Source organism: Ailuropoda melanoleuca, chromosome 7 (genome assembly GCF_002007445.2).
Source record: "Ailuropoda melanoleuca isolate Jingjing chromosome 7, ASM200744v2, whole genome shotgun sequence".
Classification (NCBI taxonomy): domain Eukaryota; kingdom Metazoa; phylum Chordata; class Mammalia; order Carnivora; family Ursidae; genus Ailuropoda; species Ailuropoda melanoleuca.
Window position 1 is genome coordinate 1,271,604 of NC_048224.1, and position 15,498 is coordinate 1,287,101.

The 15,498-nt window shown below is 44.1% G+C and overlaps 1 long non-coding RNA gene across 2 annotated transcripts; it reads right to left on the reverse strand.

Annotated features, from left to right (window-relative positions):
* Positions 1 to 1,325: 1,325 nt before the first annotated feature.
* LOC117802971 lies at positions 1,326 to 15,161 on the reverse strand. Of its 2 annotated transcripts, none has more exons than XR_004626456.1 (3): positions 14,992 to 15,161; positions 2,601 to 2,866; positions 1,326 to 2,017 (listed from the first exon to the last, which is right to left on the reverse strand). It is a non-coding gene; the product is annotated as an uncharacterized LOC117802971 (long non-coding RNA). The 2 variants fall into 2 exon arrangements; XR_004626455.1 differs by having other exon boundaries at positions 2,601 to 2,897.
* Positions 15,162 to 15,498: the final 337 nt, after the last annotated feature.

Genomic DNA, 15,498 nt, shown 5'->3' on the forward strand with positions numbered 1-15,498 from the left:
CATCTGGCCCATGGACAGTTGTTTGATGATCCCTGCATTAGAAATGCTAAGGAATGGTAGAATTTCAGGTTGTTTGATAAGTAGACAAGTGGGTGAGAATATCAGTCAGAATATTACCTGTTGCAAGTGCAGGAAGACAATCCAAGCTTGCTTAAGCCAAGACAGAATTTTTCATTTATGTAACTGAAAATCTAGAGGTAGGACTGCTTTAGGAGCAGTTTTCAATGACTTCTCTTTTTTCTCATCTTTGGGCTCACATTTTCCTCAATTGAGGGCACTCTGAATCAGGTTCTTAGAGTCATAAAGTGGCTGCCACCAGCCACCAAGCCTAGGTCCTTCCAGATTCACATCCTGTAGACAGAGCATGGAATTCCTGGTGGAAGACTTGAGATGCACTCAAATTACACTGGCTTTAAGCCAGGTACCTATTCAGTCTTGATATATGCTAGGACGTGGCTCTTTCTTTGCTTTGCTTCTTCTGATTACTCTTGGGCCTTATTCTTCTGTATAAACATTACAATCAGCTTATCAAGCTCCATGATAAACATTTGCTGGGCTTAACTGGAGCTGTATTAAATCTATGGACAAATTTGAAAAGAATCAACATCTTGACAATACTGTCTTCATATTTATGAATGTGGTGTAGTTCTCTCCATTCACTTAGATATTCCTTAATATCTCTTAATAATGATTTTAATTTTCCTTGCTGTGTTCTTAGATACGTTTTGTTAGATTTATTCCTAGTTTCTTGATATTTTTTGATATGACTGTAAGGGTTATCTTTATTAGTTTATCTATTCCTGCATGTTACTCTAAAACTTAGTGACTTAGAATGGCAATAAACATTTGTTATTCTCACAGTTGCATGGATCAGGATTTGGGGGGTATCTTGGTGCTGACTTGAATCTCTCCTGAGGTTGCAGTCAAGCTGTTAGCCAGGGCAGCTGTCATCTGAAGGTTTGACGGGAGGGAGAGTATCACTTCCAAGGTGGCCACTCACATGGTTAGCAGCTTGGAGATGGTTGCAGGTGGGGGGCCTCAGTTTCCCCCTGACGGGGCCTCTCTACAGGCTGTGTGGTGTCCTCACAAAATGGCAGTTGGCTTCCTTCAGAGTGAGTGATTCAGGAGAAAGAGAAACCCAGGAAGAAGCTATCTTTTTTTTATGACCGAACCTAAAAAATGGCAAAATGTTACTTTCTTTTTCTTAGAAGAGAGACACTAGTCTGTCTCATTTTAAGAGGGAGAGCAATTTGGTGCCACATTTTGAATCTCAGGAAGGAAACAGGCACAATGCCCCAAGTCTGAGAGTTTTTGTTATTTATTTATTCATTCATTTATTTATTTATTTGCAAAGAAACCTCTGTGCTTACACAGAAATGGACATTTATTTTTCCTAGTTTTACAATGTGCTTCCACTAGATACTTGGGTAAATCCAAAGAAGATACTGTTTCCTTAACATTGTTCTCACCATGGCCCCTGATGGTCTCTGAATTATAGCCACACTGAACTGATTTTAGCCTCCCATCAGTGCTCCAGTTATTCTTTTGCATGTGCTTTTCTCTCTGCCTGGAACACAACACACCTGGCTTATGCCCACTTAAGCTTTCCTTGACCGAGCCTGGGTAGGATGCCTCTTTACATGCTCCCATCACACCCTATACGTTCACCTGCAAGACACTAATTACGCTATAATGCAATGGTTCTCAAAGTCTGGTCCTCGGGCAGCATTAGCACAACCTGGGCATTTGTTAGAAATGCAGATTCTCAGGACCCACTCGTACCTCCTGCATCAGACACGCTGGGGTTGGGCCCTGAAATCTGTGCTGTAACAAGCTCCCCAGATGATTCTGCCGCTCACTCAGTTTGGGAACCATTGCTCTGTCGGATGCATTGCTTGCTTACTGTCTGGATCCCACCCTGGAGGTAGGCTCCACAGGGTAGGGAGGCACCTGTCCTAGTCACCTCTGTGACTGCCAAGCCCACAGTTGGTGCTCTTTCAAGTCCACTGGGTGGAATCTGAAAGACAAAGGTAAGAGTGAGTGAGAGGACCTGATCAGAGGGAATTGCCCAGTGCCTAAGCTCCTCCTTGATGCTCTCACATGCCCCAGCCCCGACTCCTCCCAAAGTCACCCACACTAGATGCTTCAACCTTTTTGTTCTGTTTGTTTGTTTGCTTGCTTGCTTCTTTGCATTGCCTGGGGATTCATTATCTTCCAAATAAAATTGCCTCTCAAGAAGCCAGAGGTCCTGGTGCCCTGGGCAGGCACCATTAGCTTAAGGATGTGCTCTGGAACAGGATAAACAGCTGGACTGGGGGCGGGTGGAGGCTCTGTGTTAGCCACGGGGTTTGGCTGAGCTCCGACTCTGTCCCTCTCTAGGGACTTCTGACAGCTTGTGGTGGGCAGGGGCATTGTCTTCTCCATGGGAACCCATAACCCAGCACAGGAAGTGTAATGAGACAGGGCAGAAGCCAGGGCTGTGAGCACCAAGGGTACCAGCGGGGGACTCGAGGGTAACAACCCAGGGACTGCTTCACAGCAGCAAAAGGAATTTTAACTTCAGTCAGGATTCTTCTCCCCTGCTCTTCTTCCATCCTTACCTGTCTCCACTGTTTCTCTTACTCTCCATTTCTTGATGTGGTACTTTTCTAATGTGGTTATTTCCAGATAGGACAACGGACCCAAGTAGAAACTTCCTTTTATTCTTTAAATAAAGCAAAACAGTCATGGCACAGTTTTGGATTGTGACTTCTGAGGAGCAGGCTTCTGTGTGTGTGGAGCGGCACCTCCCCCTTCCTTTCCAGACTCGCACTGGTAATGACGTCCCGTTCTGTCTCCCACACGATCTAGGCTGACCTGCGGAAGCCTGAAAACAAGAGGACTTCCCTCCATGATTTCTCCGGAGGGGAGTGGAGATGACTGATGTCAGTCACTGTGAACAGATAGTGGTGAGGTGCTGCCAAGTGGCAGGGGATGCCACAGGGAGCTAGGCAGGGCACTTCCCTCCAGGGGACCCCAACTGAAGCCAGATCCCATACACCCGATCATCTGGTTCAGGGGTCAGCAAACCATGGCCCTTGGGCCAAATCCAACCTGCTACCTGTTTTTATAAATAAAATTTTATCGGAATGCAGTTACATCAGTTCATTTACATATCGTCTGCGGATGTTCTGCTACCGATGAGGGAACAGCCGGCAAGCTGAGGGCCAAGCAGAAGCTGACACCCCACGACCCCCCCCCATGGGATGCACGTGACATTCCTCAGGCACTCCTGGCTGCCCTAAAGCTAAGGAAAGAAAAAAGAAATAGTTAACCTATAGAGATCACAGTCCTGCAAGACCTGAGTCTCCCTCAGTTTACAAATGTCTTAGCAATCTACAAGAACAAAGCATTTCTACCAAGGACCTAGCTTCCAGAAGGAACATAGATACAATTAAATGTCCATATAACCTGAAGCCCATTGACAGACCCTTGAAGCAGGCAGAGTATAATGTCCCTCCAGGAAGTTCCCCACTATCTTAATGCTAATGCCTTGCTACAGGGAAAAACGACCTTAACTTGACAATGGTAAGGTCTTGGGTACCCCATGAGTCTTCTTTAACATATGACAGTACTTTCTCAACCTCCCTTTTTCCTTACCTCCCCCAACCCCATAGTATATAATCAGCCACCCCTTACAACCTCGGGTCAGCAGCTCTTTCTGCCCAGGGTCCTGTCCCCGCGTTTTAATAAACCACCATTTTGCAGCAAAGACGCCTCAAGAATTCTTTCTTGGAGTTTGGGTCCGGACCTCTCCCCACTGAACCTCACCTATATTCCAAAACCCCATCACTGCTACAAGGGCAGATTTAGGAAGCTGTGACCGAGCCTGTTTGACCCATAAAGGCTAAAATATTTACTCTCCGACCCCTAAAAAGTTTGCAGTCTCCCATTCTGGCAGAACGTTTATCTCCCCTGTGTGATCCTCAGCCCACGGCCCTCACCTGGTCATATTTAAAGGGTCCAGCCTGATTTCATCTATGCTTGTGGGCTTAAAATATTTACTTTATACTTTTAACTTAGAAGTAATTTCATTGTTTTTAAAGAAGGACTTGGTTTTTTTTTTTTTTTTGGAGATTTTATTTATTTATTTGACAGAGAGCGAGGCAGCCAGCGAGAGAGGGAACACAAGCAGGGGAAGTGGGAGAGGAAGAAGCAGGCTCCCAGCTAAGGAGCCTGATGTGGGGCTCGATCCCACAACGCCGGGATCAGGCCCTGACCCGAAGGCAGATGCTTAACAACTGCGCCACCCAGATGCCCCAACTCAGAAGCAATTTCAAACCTACAGAAAAGTTTCAAGAATACAAAGAATATCATTCACCCTTTATGAGATTCACCTATTAACATTTTACACCATTTGCTTTATTGCTTACACTCACTCTCTATATACAATACATTTATATTTTATATATGATACTTATTATATATATTTTAATCAACAATATTATGTTATAATATTTTAATTGACTAAATATAATATATTTAATCAATATACATCAAAACTCTGCGCATTAGAATATTTCATGTACATGTACAGGCTTCCTAAGAATTAGGATTTTCTCTTTTCATAACCAGTTTTTTTTTTAATATTTTTTAACTTGTTTGCCAGATAGAGAGTGCAGGAGGGAGAGAGAGAGAGAGAGAGAGAGAGAGAGAGAGAGAGAACACAAGCAGGGGGAAGGCCCACAGAGGGAGAAGCAGGCTCCCTGCTGAGCAAGGAGCCAGATGTGGGACTCGATCCCAGGACCTGAGCTGAAGGCAGACACTTAACTGACTGAGCCACCCAGGTGTCCCTATAACCAAATTTTCAACTTTAGTTTATATCAGGACATCAGTGGATTTCCTTTGTAGCTTTTTCCTCCCCCTCCAGTATAGCATTCAGGGTCAGGAATTGTATTTATCTGTTATGAACCTCAGGCTTTTGAGGTTTGATTCTGTTAAGCAGGAAAGCACTTCTTTCATAGTTCATCTCCTGGAAAACTGTAAGGAAAAGACAACATTTTCTCTGGTCCATTAGTGCTTATACCTGCCGACCACCTACAAGAGCCTGGAGGAATTTTCTAGGAACAGGGGAAATGTCCATGGAATGGGGTTTCTAGAAAGGCAGTTTCCTATGGGTGCCTGCCCGTCCCCTGAATGTGGCAGGAGTGCCACACATTTGGAGACCATAGGAGTGCCCAAATGACCCCCAGGGAGATGGATTTCCAGCCAAACCTTTTTATTTCTGGCTGCAAAGAACCTGAGATATTCCTTTCCATGATGGACCCCAGCCCTAAAAAGGAAATGTGTTAGACCCTTCCATCAGCCTGAGAATTTGGAAATGGGATGAACAGAACCTTAGAACCAAATGCACAGATTTGGAAGCTACAGATCTGGGGAGGGTCTGAGCTGGTAAATTGTTAAAGTTTAGATCATGACAAATTAAAATTAATTATATCAATTAAAACTACCTTCTAAAGTAGAATTAGTGATCCTTTCAAAATAAAGAGGAAGATTTTTTTGTCAGCAAAAATAGATTAAATAAAAATTAACTTGTACTAGGTGCAATAAGGTTTGATTTGGTATATGTGCAATATGTATCTATGTAATCTTGTAGAAGTGCGTGTGTATAAAACATACCATTTGTTTAGTCATTATTCATTTTTTTTAATCAATGATTTATTAAGGGTCTATTGTGTGTTAAGCACTGGATGGAAAAATGAATCACACGTTCCTGGATTCACTACGAGGGGCCTTTTTGCTGTATTAGAGAATTTGGATTTATCTTTCAGAGACTATTATTCTCACTGGCCCTGGCGTGGGCCAAGAGAATGCAGGTTTGAAATTTTGAGCTTTTTGTGGGTGGTTAGCGCTCTTTTGGAAAACATAATGCCTGGCAACGGTCTGCGGCAGGACTGAAAATACTGGTAAAGGGTTTAAGACTCTAACGATTCTTCCAGAACAACCAGCCTGACAATGAGTAATATGCAGTTTGATGTGAAAATTAGAAAACTGGCAGACGAAACTGCAAGAGGGAAATTGGATTTCCAGAGAGACGAATGGGAGGCCACGCAGCTGAATAGAGTTCATAAGATGCAAACGCATGCAGGGGAGTCACAGTCCTCCCTCATTCCCAGCACACAGAGCAAGTCCCTATTATTTATTTATTTGCGGGTGAAAAGCGAGAGTTCCGTGGCCCTGGTGTTTATTATCAAAATAGATGGATTCAATATCGAGCAATGATGTGTTCAAAATGAAAGCCACATCATTAAATGTCATGGGCATTTATTAACACAGTTTCCTCCTTATTCAAATAAAACAGGCATTATCTCACCAGGTGCCACGTGACTCTAGCCTTTTCTCCACTGGCTTTGACGGAGGCTCAGATTCTGGGAGGCAGTGTGTTGGAAAGCAAATCTGGGAAGCACAGAGATATCCAGGGGTATGTGGGGAGGAAGGGAAAACGCCTCGATGGTGGCTTTCACAGGGAGGGCTCCCTCTTCCGAAAGCACAAAGTGGTCTGTCAATGTACTGCCCTTGCTCTTCAGTGGCCCCATCATCTGTCCCATTAGCTCACCTGTTTGTTTCCCATCTCCTTTCTCCTCTCTCTCATTCCTCTATCTCACTGCATATCACGGATCAAGGAATGGCTTCTTTTCCTGTGAACTGTGGCTTCTAACCTGGACACAAAGGTTATCGGGGTAGGTGACAACCTTTATCTTGGGATCTTTTGAACAGCTTCATGCCCAGAGCAACTCCATGCTAAAAAAACTGCACATATTTGAATGGCTATGCTCCAACTGAAAGAAACCAACTTGGTAGAAATTACATAAATTCATTATTACTGAACTGAAACCTCTTTCTGCTCCAGGCAGAGAAGATAAATTACCACTCAAATGATATAAAGTCATTTGAATGTTTCATTGGATCAAATGCATCACGATGTCTGGAAATCTCTTCTAAGTTGGAATTAAAGAATGGTTATCAGACCAATAATACTATCATTTGCATACATTTCATCTCAAGAGACTTCTGAAGTTACGCAATACTCAAGTGGTTAATTGTTCTTCACACTCCTGACATATCAAGTTACAGCTCACATTAAGGAAGACACATGGTGACTGAGATGATTGGCAGGGACCACAAGGAGGGCATCTGTAAGAGCTGAAAGAGAGTATGGCTGCCAGGGACACCACAGAGCCTTTCAAAGTGCTCCCATGAGTGAGGTGAACTTGGCAAGTTTATTTAAATCAAGTTTTCTCCACGTTTTATGATTCTAAATAACTGGGTATCTGATGACCAAAATGCCAGGTTGGTTTTTTGTTTTTTCTCTTTGATTGTCCCTTTTCATCAAAGACTTAAAGTCCTTGAAATAGCCTCTAAAGTTGCCATGAATTCCGTCCTCCCCCCCCCAGCCACCAGTAAATTCTTATTGAGCAGATCTCTGGTCTGAGGTTGTGCTGTGAATGGAATTAATTTTCAGTGTTTGCTTAGAATGTGAAACATCAGCTGGTTGATTTTTGGAAGTCCTTCCTAGTTTCTTCATAATCCCACAAGACCTTCCTTGAAGGTCTTCAAGGAAGAATAGACCCCATTTTAATTACTCTGAGCCTCCAGCACCTAGCACAGAACCAGGCATGGAAATGATGTGCCTTTCTTGTTGAGTAAAGAAATTGACGAGGGAACGGAAGGCAAGCTGAAGACAAAGCAGAAGCTGACACCCTGCAACCCCCCCCCCCATGGGAAGTATGTGACATTCCTCAGGCACTCCTGGCTGCCCTAAAGGACAAAGAAACTGTCCTTACTACCTACAGCCCATTGACAAGTCCTTGAAACAGGCTAGGTGACATTTCTCTAGGAACTCAGCTGCCTGGATGTGTATACTTTGCTAAGGGCAAAAGGCAGTCCTAGCCTGACGCCCCCCCTCCACCAAGATCCTGTAAGTCTACTTTTACGTATAAAAATTCCTAGGGAATTTTGTGTTCCCTCTCTCGCTGGCTGTCTCTATCTCTGTCGAATAAATAAATAAAATCTTAAAAAAAAGAATTCCTGTGGAAACTTCCTTTATCTCTAACCAACCCCCCCCCCCAAGATACACGTTGGCAATCATCCCCCAAGCACATGGCCCACCGATATACATCTGAAGGGTCTCGTGACTCAGTTTTTATTAGACAGTAATAAATGACCTTTTCCCAACAACAGCTAGCCCCCTCAAGGCCCTGGAAACCTTGCTTCCAAAATTCCTTAGAGACTTACGCTATCCCTAACCCCCTCCCAACTTGAGGGTATATAATGGGCCATTCGTCACAACCCTGGGGCAGCAGCTTTTTCTGCCCACGGGTCCTGTCTCTGTGCTTTAATAAACCACCATTTTGCACCAAAGATGCCTCAAGAATTCTTTCTTGGTCATTGGCTCTGGACTCCACCCCACTGAACCTCACTTATATTCCCCAACCTCATCAAAATGACTACCCCATTTCCCATGATGCCATTTCTGTTATGATTCCCAGTATTACCCACACAGCTGTAGGGTGCTGGGCTGACAGGAATCTAACCTGGTAGGTACTTTTAGCTTCAAATGAGAGGCATTCCAGATTACCATATGTAAGGTGGGCTTCTTACAAGAATAGAATACGAGGGTATGTGAGGTAGCAGGAGACATCACCATTGTCATGAGGTCACCTTTATGGCACAGTGTCAGCCACCATTCTGTGTGTAATCCTGCACTTCCAAGCCTCCCTTAGATTAGCATCACATGACCATGGCACAACTCTGTGTGGCCAATGGACTGTGAGAGAAAGTGACGTGTCATTTCCCAGCATAGGCAGTTGAGACCCAGTATCCTCAAATCCAACCTTTTCTGTCTTTTTCATGGGAACTTTAGAGACCCCAGATTTAGATTGTTCCATTCTAACATGCTGAAGACTTCGTCAGCTGGGCCTCCCAGGTGAGTGTGGAGAAGTGTCCCCACCGATTGCAATGCAACTGTAATGTGAGAGAAAAGTAAATTTGTGTTGTCTTAAGTGACGGAGGTGGAGGTAATTTGTTACTGCGGCATAACAAATTCTGACAAGTACAACCCCCGCAGATTTCCCCTTACATCTCATTGGCCAAACCTAAGAGATATGGTCTCTCTAGCTGCAAGGAAACCTGAGGGAAATGGAAGAGGATTGCTAATTTAGTTTAAATGAATCATGGTCTACCCCCTGGGTCTGTCTCCCCCCAGGAAGAGTTGGGGTTCGGTTACAAGGAGGAAGTGAGGATGACGTTGGGTAGGCACCCTCAGTGTCTCCCAAATCACCAGGCCGTGTTTAGGCTGAACAGAGAAGATGCTAAAGCCAAGGAGCAAGAGGTGGATACCCAGGTCCCTCTGCAATCCACGCCTCAGCCTGTGTCCCGGAAACATCTGAGCCCACGTGGCTCCTTCTGTGAGCTGTCAAGATGCCTGGTTAAGCGACTGTTAAACTGCCTTTGCCTCCCACCTCCTGTCTCCCACCGCCCCAAAGGCTGCCCTTGAGGTAGGGAGGGAAGTGATCCCCACTATCCCTTTGCCAAATCTCTCAGAGAGGTTATGAGGCTGAACAGATTTGTGTTTGAAAAGGGCTTTGAAGCTCTGGCGAGAAAGGTACCACAGAAGTGCAAAAGCCTGCAATTCATCGCCTGCTGAATGGCACGGGAACTGAATTGCTTTAAGCTGGAATTTCAGGGCCCTGTGGCTGGTGTCTGGGATTCACACAATGGTTTTCTGAAAGCGCTTTCTTCGGTATAGACTGCTATTTGTTCTCTCCGTTCTTTCCCCAAGTTAACCCTCAATCTCTCCTCACCCATCTCCTCTGGAGGAAGGCCACGGGCTGGAGGAGGCAGACTGCAAATTGCTCAGTTTGGCTCTGAGATGTAAGTTATCACTTCTTTCCCTGACCTTCTCTAGTGCTCACTTCTTTAGCCACTCAGCAGTCCTCCTCAGGCCCTTCCTGGGGGAGGAGGTATTGAGCCCTTATCACCTAGACCCTAGGATTGGCCCTGTGGCGGGGGTACGGTGGATCCTGAGGATAATGGCTGACCCATCCCTGCACACCTGCCGGAGGGCTGCTAAAGGTGTGTGTTCCCAGGCCCAGCCCAGACCTGCTGCTGTGGGGTCTTCAGGGTGAGTTTCATGGGTCTGCATTTTTCTAAGCACATGAGTGTTTGTCAGACAGGCAGCTCAAGAAACTCCTTATGTGATGAATGACTTGTGCGACACTCACATCGTACCAGGTCCTATGCTAGGTATCTTCCCTATAAATTCTCATCTAATCTTCCCCAAAGCCTAAGATGTCGCTATAATTCTCAGCATTCCTGCATTTTCCAGATCAAGGAACTTGGCCAGGATCGGGACCCAGGTTCTACACAGGTACCTTAGCATGATAGAGTTGTCTGTTCCTCTCCCTGAGGATTAACATTTTTAAAAGGATTTTAGGGCAAGAACACAGTAGAATGGATCTCCAGTGGTGACTTTTCTGGCAGCAGAAGTGGTGGGAGGCTATTACCCAATGCTGTGGTGTCAGGAAGAGTTAAATCTTTTTGACAGTTCAGTGGCCCCCTTTGGGTTTGCCCAAATGGCACCTGTTGTTGAAGTCAATAGAGCTTACAATTTAATTTCATCTGCCTGCAAACAATCTCTCTCATTAGGGGGTGGAGTGATGATGGGATTCTCCCAGCCATGCAGTTTCACTTTCTACAGAGGTAATGCATAAGTACAGTCACTGTTTTCTGCAGAGAGTGAGGGAAAGTTCCCCTCCACCCCCAGGCTGCTCATAATGAGAAAGGAAGTCTCTGGGTAAGGAGAGATGGGAGAGGCAAAGAGTGGGGGTGAAAAGGGGTGAGAAGGGATCAAGCTTGCACACAGGGCTCCTAAGAGCGCTTGCCTTTTCCCTCTGTGAATTGTCACCTGTCCACTTTCAAGCTAGTCTTTATGTTCAATAGAATTTGAATGCTTCCGTTACCCAAATGACAAGGAAGTGGCTTTTCTATCAGAGATGAGCCACAGGACGGGCAGGAGGGACTCTTTCTGTTTTCAACTCTGAGCTGATAGGATCTTTTGGTTCAGTAATAAAGGTGATGGTGATAAAAACACCAGCAATAGCAAGGATAGTACTGGGTACCACTTGCTTGCTACTATATGAAGTGCTGTGCATAAATCTCTTTATGTCTCACAACAACTCTGTGAGCTAGGAATCTCCCGTCCATTTTACAGAGAAGGAAACTGAGACTGAGGGGAAGAGATCTTACGTCATACAGTCAGTAAAGACAGAAGCAGGACTTCAAATACGTACCTTTTCTACCGCCCTCATCACCTATCCTTCAACTGTGTTTCAGTAATAACACAAAGACTGCGTGTCCCAGTTACTCTCCAAGGATCAGGATTAGACCCATGACATTGCACATTGTGTTGGGAGTGTTGAGGGTGCTTAAAACCCTCTCCTTCCCCTCTCCCCAAGGAATTCCTTGGGGAAGCTGGTGGGAGGGATACTATTGGAAATTTCATTTGCTTTTATGAGTTATCAGTGACAGAGAGTACATGTGTGTTTGCATGTTCTGGCAATACTGGTGTCTGATGTGTGACCTGTTTTTTATTAAAGTTATAGCTTTTGCAGGGAATTGGGGTTATTACTGGTGCTTTGGGAGAGCAGTTGTCAAAGTTGGATTCACTCTGGCATGTGGAAGATGATTTCAAGTTCTTTGCCCAGGAGATGTATATGCTAATAGGAAAAATGCTCTTTCTTCTCTTCAGGCCAAGTTCAGAAAGATTATACTAGCTCTGTGGATTGCAAAAGGAAAATAAAAGAACAGACATGGCCTGGGAAGCAGACTAGAAAGGGAAGAAAAAAGGAAGAAAAAGTAACGTTCCTAAAGAAGGCTGGCAAAGGGAGGGTAGTAATGTCCCTCCTTGGAGCTCTGTGGAGTACATGTGGTATGGGGCAAACCAAACCAGTGAATGTTCATTATTGAATGATTGAATTGTGACATTGAATTCAATGGGTTATTAGAACAATGGAAAAATTCAAGTCATACACAGCACTTCCTTTTCTTTAACTTCATGTTGAACAAGAACTTTCTGATGGTATGACAAGATAAACCTATTTCCAGATCATGCCATGCAGAGGGTATTTGTCATAATCATTGCCATCCTACATCTTTTGGACTCCCCCTCTTACATTTTGGTGATTTTTCTCATTGAGATTTGCACCTTCCAACAGCAGAGATAAGAAAAGTTGCATTCCAAGCCAAACTTGTGTTCCAAGCCACATTCAATCAGGTTCCACCAGGGAAAGGGGCCACATGAAAGGAAGGTCACATTCAGAATCTACTTTTCTAGATAGAATGACAGGAAATGATTGGGCTTTTAGGAGTAGCACCAGCAGCAGCAAAACTCCAACAGTAAAATCCTGTGGTCGGCCTCCCATGCTCAGTGCCTCCTGCTCTGTGTCTGCTGGACGAGCTGTCTGCTGCATCCACACCACCTATGGGACTTACCTATGAGGGGTTCAGGAGTGGCTCTAGAGTCTCTGAGCTTGATTCACTGGCTCTGAGTTTCTGGAAATTTTATAAATTTCGCAATATCTGTAACCATTTTCCTTTCTGTTTCAACTAGCTAGAGTTGGTTCTGTTGTTTGCACCTGAAAATCTTGATCTACTTGGGTAAACTTTCTTACTGTGAGTTAATAAATGGCGTTCTGGTTTTCCTGATTCTAGTTCACTCTGGTACACTGATGAGTTCAAAGTTTCTTTCTTTCTTTTTTTTTTTTTTAAAGATTTTATTTATTTATTTATTTATTTATTTATTTATTTATTTATTTATTTCACAGAGAGAGAGAGAGAGACAGCCAGCGAGAAAGGGAACACAAGCAGGGGGAGTGGGAGAGGAAGAAACAGGCTCCCAGTGGAGCAGGGAGCCCGATGTTGGGCTTTGATCCCAGGACCCTGGGATGATGCCCTGGGCCTAAGGCAGACGCTTAACGACTGAGCCACCCAGAAGCCCCGAGTTCTAAGTTTCTGAGTATGCCAGGCAGAAAGTGTCATGCCCTGGATCCTGGACAGTGGCTTTTACATGGCTCTGATAGCTCCATCACCCCATTCAGGAACCCTTAATGACTTGGGTCATTGTCTGTGGGAAAAATTCCATGACCTCAGACTCTGGTATTGAGGGCTTTTCACTTCCTGGTTCTACTTTCCCATTGTATTCCTGATACTCTAACACCACTACCAAACTGCAATGCAATGTTTGCTTTTCTCTTTGTGGTTTTTTTTTTTTTTTTTTTTTTAACTCTGGCCACTACTTACACTATTCTCTTTGCTTGCAGGGATCTGTCTTACATCTCTGTCTACCAGAATCTTACCCGTCATTCAGGACTCTATTCAGATCACATTTCTTCAATGAAGACTTTACTTATGACTCCCTGCAGAAATATTGCTTCATCATCTGAAATCTTGTCTGCATTGAGAGCATCTGTTCCATCATGACATGTCTAAGAATTTTTGTCTATTTAGATATCTTCCCAAATGTATTGTAGACTCAAGGACCAGACCATGTCTTAACACTCATTTTGTTTTTTCTTATATCACTGACATTGAATCTTGGATATGGGAGAAGCCAACACATTCAATGCAAAAATAATTAGTGAACTGCTCACAATGGATACACTATCTGTCAAAACAGAAAAAAAAAAATAGTTCCCTTTAGAGATTTATGGGAACTTTGCTAGAGCTTCAAGATGGAGGTGTTCTTGCGGACCATCCATGGGATCACAACTCTTCAACAGTGTGACATACAACCTAGAGATACATGCACTTAGGGTGTTGGAAGAATACCATGTTCAAGGCACATTCAATGCTAAATTGTGGATACGAGAAAAGGCTTGTCCTTCCTTTAACATGGACCCTCATATATACTCATTTTCCTTTCAGAAAAGTTGGAAGAACAGCGGTCTTAAGAATCTTAAGTCCTGGTTTTTTCTTAGTCTTGCTTCTACTGCAAGTTAGAGGAATGACCTTGGGCAAATCATCTATCTTTTCTGGGCCTTAGGTTCTTTGACTAAAAATTGGGTCATGATTATGATTTTGCCTCATTTGATTGCTGAGAGGCCAAATAAGATAGGAACATCTTGGAGGCAGAGGGGAAGATGGGGCTAGAAGTCAGTGGAAAGAGTGAAAGAAGGAGAGTAGTAAGAAGGGAAAGTAAATACGTGGGGATACAGAATGGAATCAGAAACTGGCCTAGAGGCAGTGCAGTTGGAGGGGGCCCTCTTCCATCTGAAAGACATGAGGGAGTCTTTCTGAAAGTGTTTCTCAGGGCTATAGCAGACTTCTATTTCCATACCAAAATTTCATTCTCCCCTCCTCTTCACTATCAGAACCCCTATATTGTTAGGGTAAGCCTAACTTGGAAAGAGCAAGTGTTCTTTCATGTGTTGCTTTCCTCTCAAGCCTAGGTCTGGGAGTCTAGGGAAGCACTTACATATTTACACATTCAACATGCCTTGGAGAATCAGTGCTGTCCAAAGAACAATTGAGAACTTTTTCATTAAAAAAATCACAGTTTGGAACAGAGTTTAAATAAATCACATGAGACTGGGCCCTCTTTATGGCTTAGGGTATGAAAAGATCTCTTTTCACCTGTTGTGTCCTGGGGAAAGCCTTTTCCTTCTACTTTATTTCTTTCCTTCCTTCTTTCTTCCTCCTTCCTTCCCTCTGTCTCTTCCTTCCCCCCCCTTTCTTCCCTCCCTCCCTCCTTCCCTCCTTTCCTTCCTCTTCCTTCCTTCCTTCCTTCCTTCCTTCCTTCCTTCCTTCCTTCCTTCCTTCCTTCTTTAATACAGTCATGTAGTCAGTGTTGTTGAGCAGCAGAGAGAATGCTAAGATTTTCTAAAGGACTATCCTAGCAAGAATCTGAGTTTGTCCGGTGAGCCCAGGCTAGCACATTGTTATCTACACTCTTACCTATGTTCACTGCTGCTGCCGCCTCCTCTTCATTATGATGATGAATTTTCATCACGCTGCTTCCCAAATGAAGAAACTCTTAAAACAGCCAGGTACAGTCTCATCCCTGTGGTCCTGCTTTGAACTAGCCAGGTCCAGAACAGGGTAGGACATTTTCTCCCATTATCACCTCATCATTCAGTTCCCCTTGTCTGAGTAGGGTCAGAGAGGTGGGGCTCAGAGCTGAGTGCAGGAACGGAAGTGTTAATGAAGAGAAAGTATTCAAGCATGGATCCTGCCCTCTCATTCAGGCCCCATTGAAAATGGTAACACCGTGAGTGAGATCATCTTTCTTCTTACTTGCTAAGTTTGAATGAATTTTAATGCTGCTGTTTTGGGGAGTAAGTAGTATGCAGATAGCTTTAGTTTTAGCAGTAAACTGTCCCATGAAGAAGTTAATCAAATATTAGGTTGGAGCAGAAGATTTTTATCTCTTTACTAAAAGAAAGACATAATCTGTATTGGGGG